This window comes from Talpa occidentalis, unplaced genomic scaffold (assembly GCF_014898055.3).
Source record: "Talpa occidentalis isolate TD23 unplaced genomic scaffold, MPIMG_talOcc4v2.1 talOcc4.2, whole genome shotgun sequence".
Lineage (NCBI taxonomy): Eukaryota > Metazoa > Chordata > Mammalia > Eulipotyphla > Talpidae > Talpa > Talpa occidentalis.
In genome coordinates, this window is record NW_023602073.1 from 97275576 (window position 1) to 97294006 (window position 18431).

Below are 18431 nucleotides of genomic sequence, written 5' to 3' on the forward strand. Positions count from 1 at the left end.
TTTTTTTTAAGATTTATTTATTTATTTATACAAGCACTGGGTACAGTCAGAAGCGCGGGAGGGTGAGAGAATTCACCAGAGCCAGAGCGGAGAGCAGAACAGGCAGACTGACGAAATACACTGCTGAGGGGAGCAGCGGGCGGCAGGAGAGGTCTGTGCGCCATGTGGGACCCTCGCCAGCGGGCGGCCGGGGATTGAACCGGAGCTGCAGAGGCTGCGGGCATCTTCACAACCCAACGCTCAACCGCCGCGCCAACGGGGAGGCCCTGTTACTTCTTTTTTTCCCATAGCAGTTAACTTGATAAGGTGTGGAAAGATAGCTCAGGAATGGGGAAAAAATTAGCAAGAGAAACAACAGGCCATGGAAATTTATGGCAACAGGTATCTGGGCCTAGTGCATCAAGTTTTTAACTTCTTACTTTCCAGGCCATGGGAAAAGCAACATATTTGACATTGTCCTTGAGTCCAGTCCTGTCCTTGTCCTGGGACCTTCCTGTCTCAAACTAATCTATCATTTTTCAATTTAGTATTGGCATCCAGTTTTTTATTGAAACATTTCTACTAAATTCTACTAAATAACTATATTGGCTGCTGAGGTGTGCCACCCAGATCTCTCTTCGGTACCCAAGCACTCATTTCCCCAGCTGATGGCAGTGAGGCTGCAGTCAGCTTACAGATGTGTCTCTCTCCAGGGATGGTCCTTGGTCAAGCTGAGCTGCTTTTCCCAAGCTTATCCCTTCTTATTGGGGCAGCGTGCATTCAAGGACAGGACATGTGGGAGCTACAATTCAGGGTCCCACTGACTCAATTCTGCACAGTCATACCAGCTCTAGAGCAAGACATGAAATTTGCTGAGGCCACTTTCAAAACTGCATCCCAGTTCATCTTTTACTCCTGTTTAGTCTCCAAAGGTTGTAATTGAGAGCACTCCTTGATCAAACACTCACACACACATCTGCATCTCAGATTGGGTCTGTGACAATAACCTTTTTTGCTTGAAAGGAGAAAATTTCATTTTTCTATGATGTTTTCTGTTTTTCCCAAATGTGATTGAAATAAAATGAGAAAAGTACCCTGTGAATAGAAAGTGAGAAATGCAAAGGTTATGTTATTTTGAAAATATCTTTTGACTGTGTGCCTGAGATTGTTGTGTGATAGGGAGAGTTATTTACAAATTACCTGCACTTAGATTTATAGTAAACTCAGTGGAAGTCGTCATTAAATACTCCATTCCAGAAACATGACCAGTTATTTAATTGGATCAACCAAAGTTTCTACCTAGACCTCTTAAGACAATTAACTGAATTTGGGGGAAGAATAGTACAAATCTCATACTTTTATTAATTTTATTTGCATATAGTCTGTACAAAGATTTCATGTTTATGCACACACACAAACATATATTTAAAATATATGTATGTGAGTAGTGGAAGTAAATATCTCCACATTTCAAAAAGCAACAAGTAAATCTCTGCTTCAATTTTAATGTAGCTATTTTGTGTGTTTGTTAAAATTTTTTCTAGCTAGTATATGAACTGCTCTTTTTGGGGGGCTCAAGAGTTATTACACATACCATAGTACCAATAAAACTCCAACCCCAAAACTTAAGTTACCCATGTGAAAAATGCACTAGAATTAAGATACAATCCAAGAAAGTTACTTTTAAAGTCATATATGGAAAGTTATTTTGTAACAAAGCTATGATGCCCTTTCTTCTTGTTTTTATGAAGTAGCTGTGACTAGTCTAAAAGTCAATAAACTCACCTGCAGACACACAAAGTCATACTTTTCTTGACCTTCCCCAAACAGGGAAAAACAATTAACTATTCATTGGAGAAAAATATTTGCAAAAGCTTCAATGGTTTCATCTACGAGAAGAATTTGTATAAACATATCGTTAAAGTTTCAAAGTTTCTTTGGAGTGCTGATTTTACGATGCTTTACAAAAATTCATAAAATCATCTAAAATAATTCAGTTAGGAAAAATAATACGTGTCCATTTCTCCTTACAATATGTAAAAGTAACAATCACTTTTTTTCTTATTAATCACAGTCATCCCATGTAGGGTTAGGTTAGTGTGAGAAAGGAGGAATAAAATGTAATATTTTAGTTCCATTTAAAAACATTCTTAAGATCCCATATTTTTATTCTACTCATTTCAACAAAGTTATAAATTTTTTATATGTTGGAAATACATGTTCCAAGAGGGTCCTTTAAATGGAGAGAGTATGAAAACAGAAAATATATCAGTAACTCTAAATTGAGGTTGCTTTATGATGTAAAATGTAGAGATGAGATTGCTCATGTTCAGTTAAGCAAAGACAATGAGTGCAATCAGCAACATGTGCTGTACTGAGCTACCTCTCAAAATAAACTAGAAACATTTTTTTCCATGTGTAATTACTGCTGATAATTAAGTTACATTCAAAAATTCTTCCTGGATTTTATGTGGTTTCCAGTAAATAGTAGCCATTCTAAAATTTAAATAAAATTATACATAATTGAGTCTTTTTTAGATATTAGAACAAAAATGTGTTGAATTTTAATTTCCATAAAAGTTGAGAATTAGATGTGGAACAGATTTTCAAGAGCTGTTCACTTAAATTTTATGACTGATTTTAATATTTGATATGAATGATAAAATAAAACAGGAAGCCACCATTAATATAAACCAACATATTACCAAGAAACTGAAAAAGAAACAAAATTTCCAATTAGTGAAGAAAAGTTTGTTAAAGGGTTGCCCCAGCCAGCCTTGCTTTTTTGCTCTGTGGCACTTCTTTATTTCTATAAGGAAAACTTTTCTTAAGTGCTTGCATGTGCACACACACAGAGATATTAAACTTATTTCATATTTGTCATCTGTACTGTATTTTGAATTTTTTCTTTGTTGTAATCATGAGACTGTCCAGTGGAGTGGAAATAGAAGCAGATGTGAAAATAGGGTTTCTGAGTTTGAATCATCAAGGTTTTGCTCCTTGAAAGCTGTATATTCTTTTTTTTAAAGATTGATTTATTTATTTATACAAGAACCAGGGTACAGGCCAGATGTGTGGGAGGGTGAGAGGATTCACCAGAGACAGAGCAAGGAACAGAACAGGCAGACTGATGAAATACATTGCTGAGGGGAGCAGCGGGCGAGACAGGAGAGGTCTGCCATGCCATGTGGGACCCTCGCCAGCCGGGATTGAAGCAGCACTGCAGAGGCTGCGGGAAGCTTCACAGCGCGGTGTTCAACCGCCTGCGCCACCAGGGGAGGCCTGAAAGCTGTCTATTCTTAAGAAAGGCATTAAATAATGAGTCTTTTTCCTCATATGTAGGTAGACCAGATCATTTCTTCAAATTCTCCTGCAAACTGTACAATTCATTGAAATTATAATTTTCCTAGAGAATTTAGAGAGAAAAATGCCTGGGTTGTGGAAGATTTTTAATAAAGTTCTGTTTGAGGGAAGAAGAAACAAAATTAATTACCTACCACAGATATGATCTAGAATTTACCAATGACTAATCAACCTTCCTATATCACCAGCCACCCCTTACCATCACCAGAGAAAGGCCAAATGGTTACAAAAATAACTCTTCCATCTATAGCCAACTATTGGGAGAAACGAAATGGATTGTGGTGGAGGATTATGGGTGTTTTCTTCTTGGTGTGCTGTGGCAACACATTTTAAGAGGTGTGAATCTATGTCTCTAAATCATGTACAGTATTATAAACCAATGTTACTTCAATAAAAAAATAATAAAATTAGTATTTTATTATTTTTTTATTGAAGTAACATTGGTTTATAATACTGTACATGATTTAGAGACATAGATTCATAGAGCTTCCATATGATCCAGCAATTCCACTCCTAGGTATTTACCCAAAGGACACAGAAACATCAATTCCAAAGAGCACCTGCACTCCTATGTTTATAGCAGCACTGTTTACAATAGCTAAGCTTTGGAAACAACCCAAATGCCCAAAAATAGATGACTGGATCAAGAAGATGTGGTACATATATACCATGGAATATTACTCAGCATTCAAAAAAGATAAACACATGCAATTTGCAGCAACATGGATGGCACTGGAAGGGATCATGCTCAGCGAAATAAGCCAAAAAGAAAAAGAAAAATACCGGATGGTCTCACTCATAGCAGGGATCTAGAAAACTTAAATAAGGGACCAGGAAAATGAATATAAGAAAGTGAAAATCAAAATCAACAAAAAAACTATGAACCAGAGACACTTTTTGGGGGGTGGGGGGGCGGGAGGGGAAGGATTGGGGTCAGAATGGGGCGTTTGCAATTGTATGGGGGAATATAAAAATAAAATTTAATATTTAAAAAAAAAAAAAAATAAAAAATAAAAAATAACTTTAACTGCTTATGGAAAAGAAGAGAATCTGAGGCAGGGGTTGGTTGTGGTCAAAGACTCAGAGGATATAGGTCAAGGAAAGTGGGGAAAGAGGTTGGCAATCATTCCCAAGAATTAGATTGATTGACTCGATCACTCAACAAACATTTCCTAACACTCAGCTGTTTTAGACTGCAGAAACAAGGAAGATTTGGCACTTGCCCTTAAAGAACTCTTTGGACTAGTAGTGTTTCAAAATAAAGATTCTTACGAGTCATGGCATTGCAAAAAAAAAAAAAAAAAAAAAAAAAAAAATAATAAAATTAAAAAAAACAAAAATTGTCTTTCTCAATAAAATGAATATACTTTCCTTCTTTCCTGATTATTTAAACCAGTATTTTTTTTAGATTTTTTTTATTAATTTTTTTATTTTTTTACATCATTGTTCATTTTGAAACAATATTTGCTTTCCCCCACACCCTCAGGTGTAGTCCCCATTGAGTTTCCTTCACCAATGCACCCGTGACCATCACCTCAGTCCCCTGTGCTCCTCTCTCCTTCCCTCTGATCCCTCTCCTGCCTCCTCCCCTGCAGTATGTCTCTGATTTATAGTTGTCTGTTCTTGCTTTGTTGTGTGTGTTTTTTTAAAAGATTTATTTATTTATGCATATAAGAACTGGGGTACAGGCCAGAGGTATGGGGGCATGAGAAGATTCACCAGAGAAAGTGGGGAACAGAACAGGCAAATTTACTAAAATACACTGCTGAGGGAAGTAGCGGGTGAGAGAGGAGAGGTCTGCTGCACCATGTGGGTTGCTCCCTGGCCAACCCGGGATTGAACTTGTGCTGCAGTGGCTAGCAGTAGCTTGATAGTGCTGTCTTTAACCCCTGCGCCACCAGGGAGGCCCTGCTTTATTGTGTTTTGCAGTGTTATTTATTTTTTTACACTGATGTCTTATTTGGTTCCCCTATAGTCCTGCCATAAGTGAAACCATCTGATATTTTTCTTTTTCTTTCTGGCTTATTTCACTGAGTATAATTTCTTCTAGCTCCATCCACGTTGCTGCGAATGACATGTTTATCTTTTTTGATTACCGAATAATATTCCATTGTATATATAGACCACATCTTCTTGATCCAGTCATCTATTTTTGGGCATTTGGATTGTATCCAGGTTTTACCTATTCTAAATAGTGCTGCAATAAACATAGGTGTACAGGTGTTCTTTTTTTTTTTTTAGTATATTGTTGTTTTTTTTTTTCAAATATTTATTTATTATTTATACAAGCACTGGGTACAGTCAGAAGCGCGGGAGGGTGAGAGAACTCACCAGAGCCAGAGCGGGGAACAGAGCAGGCAGAAGGACCGAAGTACACTGCTGAGGGGAGCAGCGGGCGGCAGGAGAGGTCTGCGCGCCATGCGGGACCTTCCTCTGGTGGCCGGGGAGCAGCTGGGGATGGAACCGGCGCTTCAGAGGCTGCGGGCAGCTTCGCAATCCAGCGCTCAACCGCTGCGCCACTGGGGAGGCCCCAAAAGGTGTTCTTTTGAATCAATGTTTTTGTGTCCTTTGGGTAGATCCCTGGGAGTCGAATTGCCAGGTCATATGGTAGCTCCATTTTTAGTAGACTGAGGAAACTCCAGACAGCTTGTGGTTGGACCAGTTTGCACTCAAACCAGGAATGTAGGAGAGTTCCTTTTTCACCACATCCTCACCAACATTTGTTGTTGCTTAGTTTTTTTTTTTTTTTTTTGATATGTGCTGTTCTTACTGGTGTAAGGTGGTATCTCAATGTTTGTTTGTTTGTTTGTTTGTTTGTTTTTTTAAGAATTATTTATTTATTTATATAAGCACTGGGTACAGTCAGAAGCGTGGGAGAGTGAGAGAATTCACCAGAGCCAGAGCGGGGAACAGAACAGGCAAACAGGCAGACTGACGAAGTACACTGCTGAGGGGAGCAGGGGCGAGACAGGAGAGATCTGCCATGCCATGTGGGACCCTCACTGGTGGCTGGGGAGCTAACTGGCGCTGCAGAGGCTGTGGGCAGCTTCGCAACCCAGTGCTCAACTGCTGCGCCACCAGGGAAGGCCCTGGGTGATGAGTCTTTAAAGATATTATTGCAATGTATGTCTTATAGTGTTTTACCTATATTTTCTTCTATGTATTTTTTATGGTTTCTGGTCGTATGTTCAGTTCTCTTATCCATTTAGAGTTGATTTTTGTGCATAGTGAGAGGTAGTGGTCTAGTTTCATTTTTTTGCATGTGGTGGTCCAGTTTTCCCAGCACCATTTATTGAACAAACTGTCCATGTTCCATTGCATGTTCTTTGCAATTTTATCAAAGATCAGTTGTCCATATAAGTGTGGTTTTATTTTTGGGCTCTCTATTTAGTTCCATTGGTCTGTGTGTCTGTTTTTGTTCCAATACCTTACTGTTTTAATTATAATGGCTTTTTAGTATAGCTTGAAGTTTGGAAGTGTGATACCTCCTTTCTCATTTGTTTTTGTCAGTAGGGCTTTGGCTATTCATGTTTTTTTGTGGTTCCATATGAATTTCATCAGTATTTGTTCTATTTCTTTGAAGAATATCATTGAGATTTTTATTGGAATACCATTGAATCTGTATACATTGCTTTTGGTAGGATGGACATTTTAATAATGTTAATTCTTCCAATCCATGAGCAGGGGATGTCTTTCCATTTCTTTGTGTCTTCCTCTATTTCTTTTTCCAGTGTTTTATAATTTTCTTTGTATAGGCCTTTCACCTCTTTTGTTAGGTTTATTCCCAAATATTTTATTTTTTTTGTTTCAATAATAAAAAGGATAATTTTCTTGATTTCTTCAGATTGATTGTGTATAGGAAAGCCACTGATGTTTTTGTGTTGATTTTGTATCCTGCTACTTTACTGAACTGGTTTAAACCAGTATTTTTAAGCCTTGTCTGATGTATTAGCTCTTTTTTCATAAGAAATATTGTAATAATCCCATTATTATACTTATCTGTAACTAAAATAGCATACCTACAGATATGGTATAAAAACAGATGTAATATTTTAGATGTATTATAGAAGGAGACATGAAAGGAAAAAAATATTAAATGTTTTCATAAGGAGAGATTTAATTTTTTTTTAAGATTTTATTTATTTAGGAACTGGGGTACAGGCCAGAGGCATGGGAGGGTGAGAGAATTCACCAGAGACAGTGTGGGGAGCAGAACAGGCAGAATACTGAAATACACTGCTGAGGGGTGCGGCAGGCAAGACAGGATAGACTGTTGTGCCATGTGGGTATCTCCCTGTCTGGCTGGGAATCGAACCCGCGCTGCGTAGCTGTGGACAGCTTCACGGCACTGCGCTCAACCTGCTGTGCCAGTGGGGAGGCCCGAGTTTTAATTTTTTGGTAATGTTTTCAAATCAGAGTTTATAATAAGATCACCTTAAAAAATGTCCCGGTTTTTAGCTTTTTCATAAAATATTCATTATAGGAATAGAGCTTAAAATCTAAATAAATAAGTAGCCGGTGAATTGGAATTGAGATAACATAAAGAGCACCATGCTAGCTCTGTTCCTAGTAGAAGCGGAACCTCAGTTTAGCCGCTCTCAAGTGGTGGCCTTGGCTGAGGGTGGTGCTTGTGTTTAGCTAACAGGTGCACACATGGTAAAATCAGTGCTGGGTCATAAAGGATAAAGAACTGGATTCATATCATCCATGGATGGCCACAGACTGTCTTCATGTTGCAGAATGTAAAACAGCCTAAAGGCAAAAGTACCAATATTTATAAAACATAGTACTAATGGTGTGGTCTTTTAAAAAATATTTAATAGAAGGACAAGAGTTCTGGAAAAGTTTGAGGAAGACAACAATAAATTGTCCAACACTGACATAAAAACTTTAACTTGATTCATAAAAAATCAAGAATCTTTGAGGAAGGTTGCTTTCTGATGGTCTCTTAAGATAAATATTCTTCAAAATATACTTCTAGATAAATAAATGTGTTAACCTCCTCAGTTGAAATTTGTCCTGAGCGGTGATGATTTGGACAAAGTTAATGTAAAGCTATTGTTTACCGGCCTCCGTGGTGGCGCAGGCGGCTGAGCGCCGCACTGTGAGGCTGTCCGCAGCTTCTGCAGCGATGGTTCGATCCAGGCCGGCCGGCGAGAATACCACATGGAGAAGCAGCCCTCTCCTGTCTCACCCGCTGCTCCCCTCAGCAGTGTATTTCATCGTCAGTCTGTTCTGTTCCCCGCTCTGTCTCTGGTGAATCCTCTCACCCTCCCTCGCATCTGGCCTGTACCCCGGTTCTTGTATAAATAAATAAATCTTTAAAAAAAAAAACAAAACTATAGTTTATGGTAAGATTTGGCCAGAGGTCAACAAAATAGGAGACGTTATTCTTGTTTGTTAAAAATGTGTAAATAAGAATAGTCGTAGAGTAATTAGGTCATAGCATGTTTTCATGTGTCTAAATAAAATGTCACAGTTCTGCTTATGTCTATTCTGTGACTTCTACTGGTAATGCTTAAAGCATCTAAACTTGTTAAAAATCTGGAATCTATGGGAAGGCCCTATATTGTATCTTGAGATCAGAATTGCTCAGCATGAATTTCATATTAGAATTACCTGTGGCGATTTTAAAACTATGTTGCCCAGTTCTTACCTGCACATATCAAATCAGAAGCTCAAGTGATGAAGTCTATAAATTGGGACTTTTACAAAACTACCTGGGGATTCTAATGATCGCTAGAGTTCAGAACTTCTGACTTGGATTAAAAGGTTTAAAAAAATTTTTTTTAACTTTTCATGTTTCTATTACATGCCATTCTATTACATTTCATCTACCAAAATATTTAAATTCTTTTTTTTAAGATTTATTTATTTTTATACAAAAACCGGGGTATAGGCCAAAGGCGCGGGAGGGTGAGAGGATTCACCAGAGACAGAGCAGGGAACAGAACAGGCAGACTGAAGAAATAAACTGCTGAGGGGAGCAGCGAGTGAGACAGGAGAGGTCTGCTGTGCCATATGGGTTGCTCCCTGGCTGGCCGGGGATCAAACTTGTGCTGCAGAGGCTGCAGACAGCTTCACAGTGCGGCACTCAACCACCTGCGCCACCAGGAGGCCCAACATTTAAATTCTTTAAAATAACTTTAATGTTGCACATACTTAGTGGTAAATGCACTATAAAACAATATAATATTAACATATACAATTTTTCCAAATTATAAAATATAATCTAACATTTATATTAAATGAGCATTCCTTTAATTATCTGATTTTTCTTAGTAATTAATAACAGCTTATGAACTTCATCAGATCAGGCATTTCAGAAAGTCACTGTATACTGGACTTCATGCCTCTACTTTTAGAGCTTCACCTTGCCCTTAAGCAAGAAATCACAGCTTAAATTTGTCATTTAACTAATTGGTACTTAAGCCATTTGAATTGAGTTGTCCTTACTCAATTGTAATTCAGGTAATGAGATTGTCGACTTCACAGTCCTCTTTTTTTTCACAATTTTTGTTTCAGCATCCCATCTAACTTGAAAGGCTATAAGAAAGAACTATCCTTAGCTTTCTATTATTTCCAGGACTTTTGAATCATATGTTTGGGGTAAGAACAAAACTGGATCTCGCCATAGGCCCAAACCTATGTTGTTCTCAAGTCATGCCCAGAACTTAATTTCTGTCCAATATTTCTCCTATTTTCTCTTTAATTAACATATGGTTAAATGATCCATCTTTAGCCGAAATTTACAAGGCATAATGTATATGGTTATACATTACTTTTACATGGATTTTCATTTAGTTGCTATGACAACCCTACAAGTTAGGCATATTCTTTTCATTTTCAAAAAAGAGTGGAGTTTAGAGAAATTACATTTCTTATCTAAATTCTCACAGTTAACAAATGGTAGCATTGGAACTGGATATGGTACTCTACACCCAGGTCCAGTGATTTTCTATTAGGTCATGCGGTGACTTTTTTTTCACACTAACATACATTTTACAACATTTTGATATTTTATGAAAAAAAAAATCAGAAATCATTTACTGTATATTTCATTGCATAATGACATATTTTCCCCCATAGTAGAGGAAACTTTTTTTCTTTATCAATAATAAGTATTCTATTACATCTTCTGATTTTATGACATGAGAAGTAACTCTACTGCATGCAGAATACCAAAATATGTAAGACACAATGTAGAGAACAAATTAGGATTTGAATTTGGAATCTAAGTACCCATGAAATTCACTTTGGAGATTAACAGAATTAAAGCAGGTTGAGAATTTCCAAGTTTAAAGCCTATTTGCTAGATCCATTATTGGTAACTTCAAAAGAATATCAAATGATTGGGGGATTTTCTATTTCATGGAGGGAGTTTTTCTTGCAGCTTTAGATGGGAATGATTTCTTCAGAGAATTCTCATCTCAGATGACAGAACTATATATGACAGAGCTTTCTGAATTATGTTTGGAAGAGTTTGAGATTGGTGATTAAGTGTTGAATTTATACATAAAATCCTAACAATCCTTAACATTATTTGGCATGACTTTCCTTCGTTGCTATTAAGGAGTTTTAAATCTGCTGTTTTTAATTAAGCTTCAGATTTCTATTGTTAACTATATATTAACTGCATGGTATCATGCCAGAACCACAAAATCAACATGCTTCAAACTAAAGTGACTTTCTGCCCTCACTTACCTTCCACTGTGAAAAGAAACACTTTTCTTGTACTTGAATTTTAGTGTTTTGGGTGAGTGACATCATCATTTACAGAGAATATCCAGGTTTCACTTTTCATTCATTGTATCTTACAGCTTTGTCTTCGTTAAGAAATATCTAGAGACCTCCCTGGTGGCACAGGGGTTAAGTCTCAGTGCTATCAAGCTATCACCAGCCACTGAGGCATGAGTTTGACCCCAGGTCAGGCTGCTGACCCACATGGTGCTCAGACTTTTCCTGTCTCATGCCTGCTGCTCCCCTCAGCAGTGTATTTCAGTAGATCTTCTGTTCTGCTCCCCACTCTGTCTCTGGTGAATCCTCTCATCCCTACACCTCTGGCCTACACCCCATTTCTTATATGCATAAATAAATAAAAATAAATCTTAAAAAAAATCTTCTATTAGTATAACTCCTGCCTCTGTCTGTAATTCAGGTTTTCATCTTCTTTTAACTGGCTGGCTATTGCATCATCTTCTCCATTGTCTCTGTTTCCAGGTCCTTCTCATGTAGCTGCAGACTACACTACCGCTAAGGAAGCCCTTTTGAGTCCCTTTCCTTCTCATATCCATAAAATGCTCACTACCTTTTTAGGCTTACATTCAGGATAAATGTCTCTAAATATCTATTTAACTGAGCTGCTCTCATTTCTCTCATTATACAAATTACGTGATCTAGTGATGCAAGTTTCCCCCTCATTTCTTTCTCTGATGACTAGATGCTACTGGCCATAAATGGTAGTTTTTCCATGGGGCCAATGACCACTCACACTAAAGTAACCAATTTCTATCATATCCTCTCATTTTAAGTATCTGCAAAACACTCAAAACTAATTTTTTCCCCATTTGTTTGTTCAGAATCTGCCCCTTATTGTAATGAAAAGTCTAGACTTAGTGTGGCTTGCTCACTACTATTTCCAGGGCGTAAATCACTGGTTGAAACACAGTAGGTATTTTTGTTTATTGTATGGATTTTGTTTGATGCTAGAATAGAATTTCCTGATTTTCTTCTAAAGACATTTTTGTACTCTCTCTCTCTCTCTCTCTCTTTAAAAGATTTATTTATTTATGCATACAAGAACTGGGGTACAGGCCAGAGGTGTGGGAGGTGAGAGAATCCACCAGAGAGAGTGGGGAACAGAATAGGCAGATTGACTGAAATACACTGCTGACGGGAGCAGCTGGAGAGACAGGAGAGGTCGGCTGCGCCATGTGGCTGACTGGGGGATCGAACTCATGCTGCATAGGCTGCAGACAGCTTCACAGTGCTGTGTTTAACCCCTTGCGCCACCAGGGAGGCCCTGTTTTATTAATTTCTTAAGACATAATCTGAATATTATCTTTTTCTTAACAACCTTGCTGGGCAGGGTTTTTTTTTTTTTGTATTATTTTTATTGTGGTGCTGTTGGTTTACAGCACTGTATATGAGGTACTGGTTCAGAGGTAGAGGCTCACACCACATACACCATAAAAATCATGGTGATTGGCCTTTCCCTTCTGCTCCCTTTGCCCATACCTCATCCCTCTCTTAATTTTTATCAATTTCAATTATATTCCAAGTCCATCTGCCCTAGTAAACTCTGCACTTATTTTGGGGTAACATCGCTGTATATGATTCAGAGGAAGAGGATCACACCTCTTCTGATGTATGTTACCATGCCACACCGACCACTGAAACACATATAGTCCACCATCATATTCCACTGTGCCCCCCCCACTTTGTTCTCCACCCTCTTCCCTGTCCCTCTCTGGTAGCTTCAATTTCATACTCAGATTTCTAGAGTTTGTTACTGGATTGTTTTCTTTTTTTCTATGTTTTGTTTCTCAATATTCCACATATAAGTGAAACAACATACTATTTGTCTTCTCCTTCTGACTTATTTGCTTAGCATTATCCCCTCTAATTGTAGTCATGCTTCCACAAAGGGCAACATTTTATCTCTTTTTAATAGCTGAGTAGTGTTTCTATAAGATTTATTTATTTATTTATTCAAGCACTGGGTGCAGTCAGAAACGCGGGAGGGTGAGAGAATTCACCAGAGCCAGAGCAGGGAGCAGAACAGGGAGATGGCCCAAAGACACTGCTGAGGGGAGCAACGGGCGGCAGGAGAGGTCTGCGTGCCATGTGGGACCTCGCCAGTGGCCTGGGATTGAACCGGCGCTGCAGAGGCTGCAGGCAGCTTCGCAGCCCAGCGCTCAATCGCTTTGCCACCGGGGAGGCCCAAACTAGGTAGTATTTCATTGTGTACATATACTACATTTTTTTTCAAAGAGACAGAGTTGGGGGCAGAACAGGTGGAATGAAGCATGCTCCAGTGGCGCAATCGGTTAGCGCGCGGTACTTATACAGAACAGGTGGAATGACTGAATTACACTGCTGAGGGGTCTAGTGGGTGAGATTCTGTGCCATGTGGGTCAGCTCCCTGGCCGGGGATCAAACTATGCTGCAGTGGCTGCCAATAGCTTGATAGTGCTGAGACTTAACTCCTTGTGCCACCAGGGAGGAACAGTATATACTACATCTTCTTAATCCACTCATTCATCTTTGGCCACTTTGGTTTTTCCGTAAATTGTCTATTGTAAATAGTGCTGCAACGAACACGAGAGTGCATATATCCCTTCAAATTATTGTTTTTGCATATTTTTCAGTAGATACCCAGGAGAGGAATTGCTGCATCATATGGAATGGCTCTTTTAAATACTTTAAAGAGTATTTAAAGTACTAATACTTTAAAGAGTACTTCCTGCTGTTTTTCACAGGAGCTGGACCAGTCTACATGCCCATAAAAAATGTTCAATGGTTTCTTTGTCTTCACATACCTGCCAGCACTTGTGATATGGGTCACTCACATGGGATTGAAGTGGTTTCTCATTACAATTTTGACTTGCATTTGTCTGACAATAAGTGATGATGACCATTATTTCAGGTGCCTGTTGACCATCTGTATGTCTTTTTTGGGAAAAGTGTCTATTCAGTTCTTTTGCCCATTTTGTGAATGAGTGTTTTGTTTTTGTTGAGGTGTATGAGTTCTTCGTAGATGTTGAGTATTAACCCTTTGTCAAGTGTAAAGTGTGTAAATACTTTCTCCTTTTCAGAAGTTTCTTCCTTTTAGTGCTAGCTCCTTTTGTTGTGCAAAACCTTTTTATTTTGTTTATATTATTTTGTTTCTCTGGTTGTTGGAGCTGAATCTATGAAAATATTGAAGCCAATGTTGTGAAATGATTTGCCTGTTTTCTTTAGGAGTTTTGTTATATCCTATCATATGGCTTCAGAAACCCAAGTCTTTAATTCATTTTAAGTTAGATTTGTATATGGTGAGAGGTAGTGGTCTAGTTTCATTCTTTTGCATGTGGCTGTCCAGTTTTTCCAAAACCATTAGTTGAAGAGGCTTCCCCTTCTCCAATGTATACACTTACCCACTTTGTGTTAGATTAACTATTGATATAAGTGTGGGTTTATTTCTGAATTCTCAATTCTATTTCATTACTGTGTTTGTCCATTTTTATTTTAGTACCACATTGCTTTGATTACTGTATAGCTTTGTAGTATAGTTTGAAATCTGGGAGTGTGATATCACCCTTTTTCTTCTTTTCTGTTAGGATTGCTTTGATCAAATAGTCAAAGTCTTTTGTGGATCCATATAAACTTCAGTATTGTTTGTTTTATTTCTGTCTTATAAAAAGTTTGTGATATTTCTATGGTGATTTTGAATCAATGAAGTCTTTACTTTCTGTTATCAAAATCTATTAGACTAATTTCTTTATTTTTTATTACAATTTCTCAAATGTCATTTTAATGGAAAACTATTGGCAGTTTGAACTAATTTTGTTTCTTTTTTTTTTTAAAGATTTATTTATTTATTTATACAAGAACTGGGGTACAGGCAAGACGCATGGGAGGGTGAGAGGATTCACCAGAGACAGAGCAGGGAACAGAACAGGCAGACTGACGAAATACACTGCTGAGGGGAGCAGAGGGCGTGAAAGGAGAGGTCTGCAGTGTCATGTGGGACCCTCACCAGCGGGCCGGAATCTAACCGTCACTGCAGAGGCTGCGACAGATCCACAGCACTGCATGCAACTGCCTGCACCACCAGGGGGAGGCCCTGAACTGATTTTGCAAACAAATTGCAAAATTGCAGACAAACATTAAGTCATATTTTAATGTCATAAATAAAACACTCAACACATGCAGAATAGTTTATGATTTAAATTTTTATGCTATAAATATATTTTTCTGCCTCTGTGATATTTTATAAATCAAAGAAATTGTAGTTTTGAGTAAAAGGATTTGGATAAAATCTTTACTGGTTACTTTTATAATAGGTAACTACTAGGTCACAATTTCCATCTCTGTAACATAATGTAATACTAGCTTTATCTAATTTTATGAACTTGTAATATTGATTTAGAAATGCAGTGATCCTTGTGAAGTCACCTCTCAGTAAGTTGCATACAAAATATATCATTATGTAAATTAGTTCTCTGTTTCTTTATGGTATCCAAAATATACAACAATAGTATAGCATATATGATACAATGCTGTGGTTAAAGGACATTTATTGAGGAAAATACCTGGAAATGCTATCATAGAATGGGTTCCTTCCACATTCTTATGTGAAAATGCCCATAGCTATATCATGAGCTCAGTAATGAAACCATGTTGCTACCTTCAGAATTCTTTATGGGATTTTAACACTCTCTATTCAGGAGGCATATTTCCTCAGGGAACAGTGCTGACATCATAATGGGCTTTATTTCAGGGATGCTGATATGTTTTGGATTTTTGCCCTATTTGGAGCTTATCTTGTTATTTCACATGTTTATATTGTGCTAACTGTGCATAGGAAAATCACCATATGTCCTAATAGAATGCCTATATATGTCCATCACTTCAAAGCAACGCATTAAGGTGTTGAATACCAAGGCACAGGTATTACTGCTTTGGCACAGTCACTACCTGGCCATCCCATGAATGTTTCTTCAATCACTGAAGGAAAGCATGCTAGCTTTTACTAACTTGCACTTTCTGCTCTAAATGTTACAAGAGTTAACAAAAGATATCTATGATTTTCCATATAGCCGTGACTTTCCAATAGAATCCACATATCATCCAAAGATATTTGTCTTTTTGGCACTAAATTTATTACCAAAAGGAAATAAAATATTAGTGAAATAACCCATGGCCATGTGCATTTGGGAGTAACAACTACAAAGGTTATTTATAGCTTTATTCTCCCCATGTACTTCTTCCTTGAGTCATCCCAATAAATTGATGAGTTTGGATCCAAACTAAATGAGACATTTTATATCCATTCATTCAGACAACTCTAGTAGTCTAGTTCTAAGGTGACTCCCTTGCTCTATAGTTTCTCTACTCTTTAATTTAGAAACTTTCTGGTCAGACTTTCCTTTTAGTCTTCTTGAATTTTCATTTGTTCTTTTCCCCTGTATTCTGCTTTTACTCTGGTATGTCCAGTGGTTCTCAAAGATTTCCCCAATTCAACCCTGGTCTTCTTGAAACTGCCAGGCTGCCCCTGCAAGGGTGTGGAAGAAGAATTGGAAGTTACGAAGTTACTCCTGCCTCTTCTCATTCTTCCTAGATAGTGGGAATTTCTGTACCCATATTAATGCTACATTGTAATTTACTGGGTGGACATTAGCCTGTATTGGAATGTCTGTTTACAAGCACACCCCACACTAGTCTAAGCCAGGAGCTGACACACCCTTCATTCACCTTCCAATCTCTCTGCATATTTTACCTTCCAGTCTCACAAATCTACCTGCCCCTTAACAACCACTTTCTATGGCTTTTGAAAAGAAACACCTACAGTCTTTGAATAAGCAGTGTCCTCTTCTTGGATCATCTTCTTGATGCTAGCATAACTCTTCCAGGTCCACCGAGATTTGTCTTTCAACATTCTCATGTTTGTTAGACATGCATTCTCTCTGTAACTGCAATAATGACTGCTTTTACCTAACAAAACATATGTTGTCAATCTACTGCAACTTTCAGTTTACTTATCTTTCTCTTCCAATGCTCTGTTGAATAGTAGTTGTGAAAGTAGTTGTTGTTTTGCACCTGATCTTACAGGAAAAGCTTTCAATTCTTCATCATTAAGTATGATGTTTAGCTTTGAATTTTTCATGTATAGCTTTTATTAAGTTCAGGTATCTTCCATCTATGCCCATTTTTAAAAGGTTTTAATCATAGAAGGATGTTGAATCTTATTAAATGTTTTCTCTGCATGTATTTACATGATCATATCATTTTTATCTTTTCTTTTGCTAATGTGATGAATTACATTGATCAGATTCTGAATATTGAACTATCCTTGTGTCCCTGGTATAAATCCCACTTGATCTTGATGTATAATCCTTTTAAAGCATTGCTGAATTTAGTTTGATAAGATTTTATTGAGGATTTTTGCATCTATGTTCATTAGGGATTTTGGTCTGTAATTTTCCTTGATATCAGAGTAATGTAACATTTTATGAAAGGGCCTCATAAAGTATAATTGAAGCATTCCCTCATTTTTTTGAAGAATTTGAGAAAGATAAGTATTAGTATGTCTTTGAAGGTTATGCAGAGCTTATTTGTGAAACTTGTCCTGCACACTTATTTTTGTGACATTTTGATTACTGTTTAAACTTTCTGGTTTGTCATTGGTTTGTTTGATTTTTCTGTTTCTTCCTAATACAGTCTTAGAAAGTTGTATATTTCTGACAATTTCTATTTCTTCTAGCTTATTCAACTTACTGGCAAACACACGTTTATAGTACTCTCTTATGATACTCTATCTCTGAGATGTGTTGTAACTTCTTTTATATTCGATGTTTATTAGAGTTTTCTACCTGTTTTTCTTTGTGAGGTTACTTAGAGATTTTTCTATATTGTTTATTTTTTCAAGGAACCAGCTTTGGATTCCATTGATATTTTGGATTTTAGGAAAAGTTTTCAATTAGCAATAATCGCGCCTCGGATAAACCTCATTGGCTACGATACTGCCACTGCGCAAAGCTGATATTTTGGATTTTAAATTCATTTTCATTTATTTATTTATGCTCTAATTTTCCCCCCTCCCTTCTATTGACTTTGGCTTTGTTTGTTATTGTTTTCTAGTTCCTAAATGTAAGTGGTAAGATTATTTATTTGATCTCTTTCTTTTTTATTGATGTGGCTCTGTATTGCTATATACTTCCCTATTAGAACTGCTCTTGATGTGTCCCATAGATTCTGGTAGGTTGTTTCTTTATTTTATTTGTTTCCATGTATGTTTTCAATTTCTTCATTCTTACTGAAGTAAAGTTTCATTATAACATTGCATAAGTTTCAGATGCTCATCCTTGAGAATCAATGTGTATATA

The 18431-nt window shown here is 37.4% G+C and overlaps 1 pseudogene; it reads right to left on the bottom strand.

Annotated features, from left to right (window-relative positions):
- Positions 1-17977: 17977 nt before the first annotated feature.
- On the bottom strand, positions 17978-18086 carry LOC119253670 (U4 spliceosomal RNA; annotated as a pseudogene).
- Between the last annotated feature and the right edge of the window lie 345 nt (positions 18087-18431).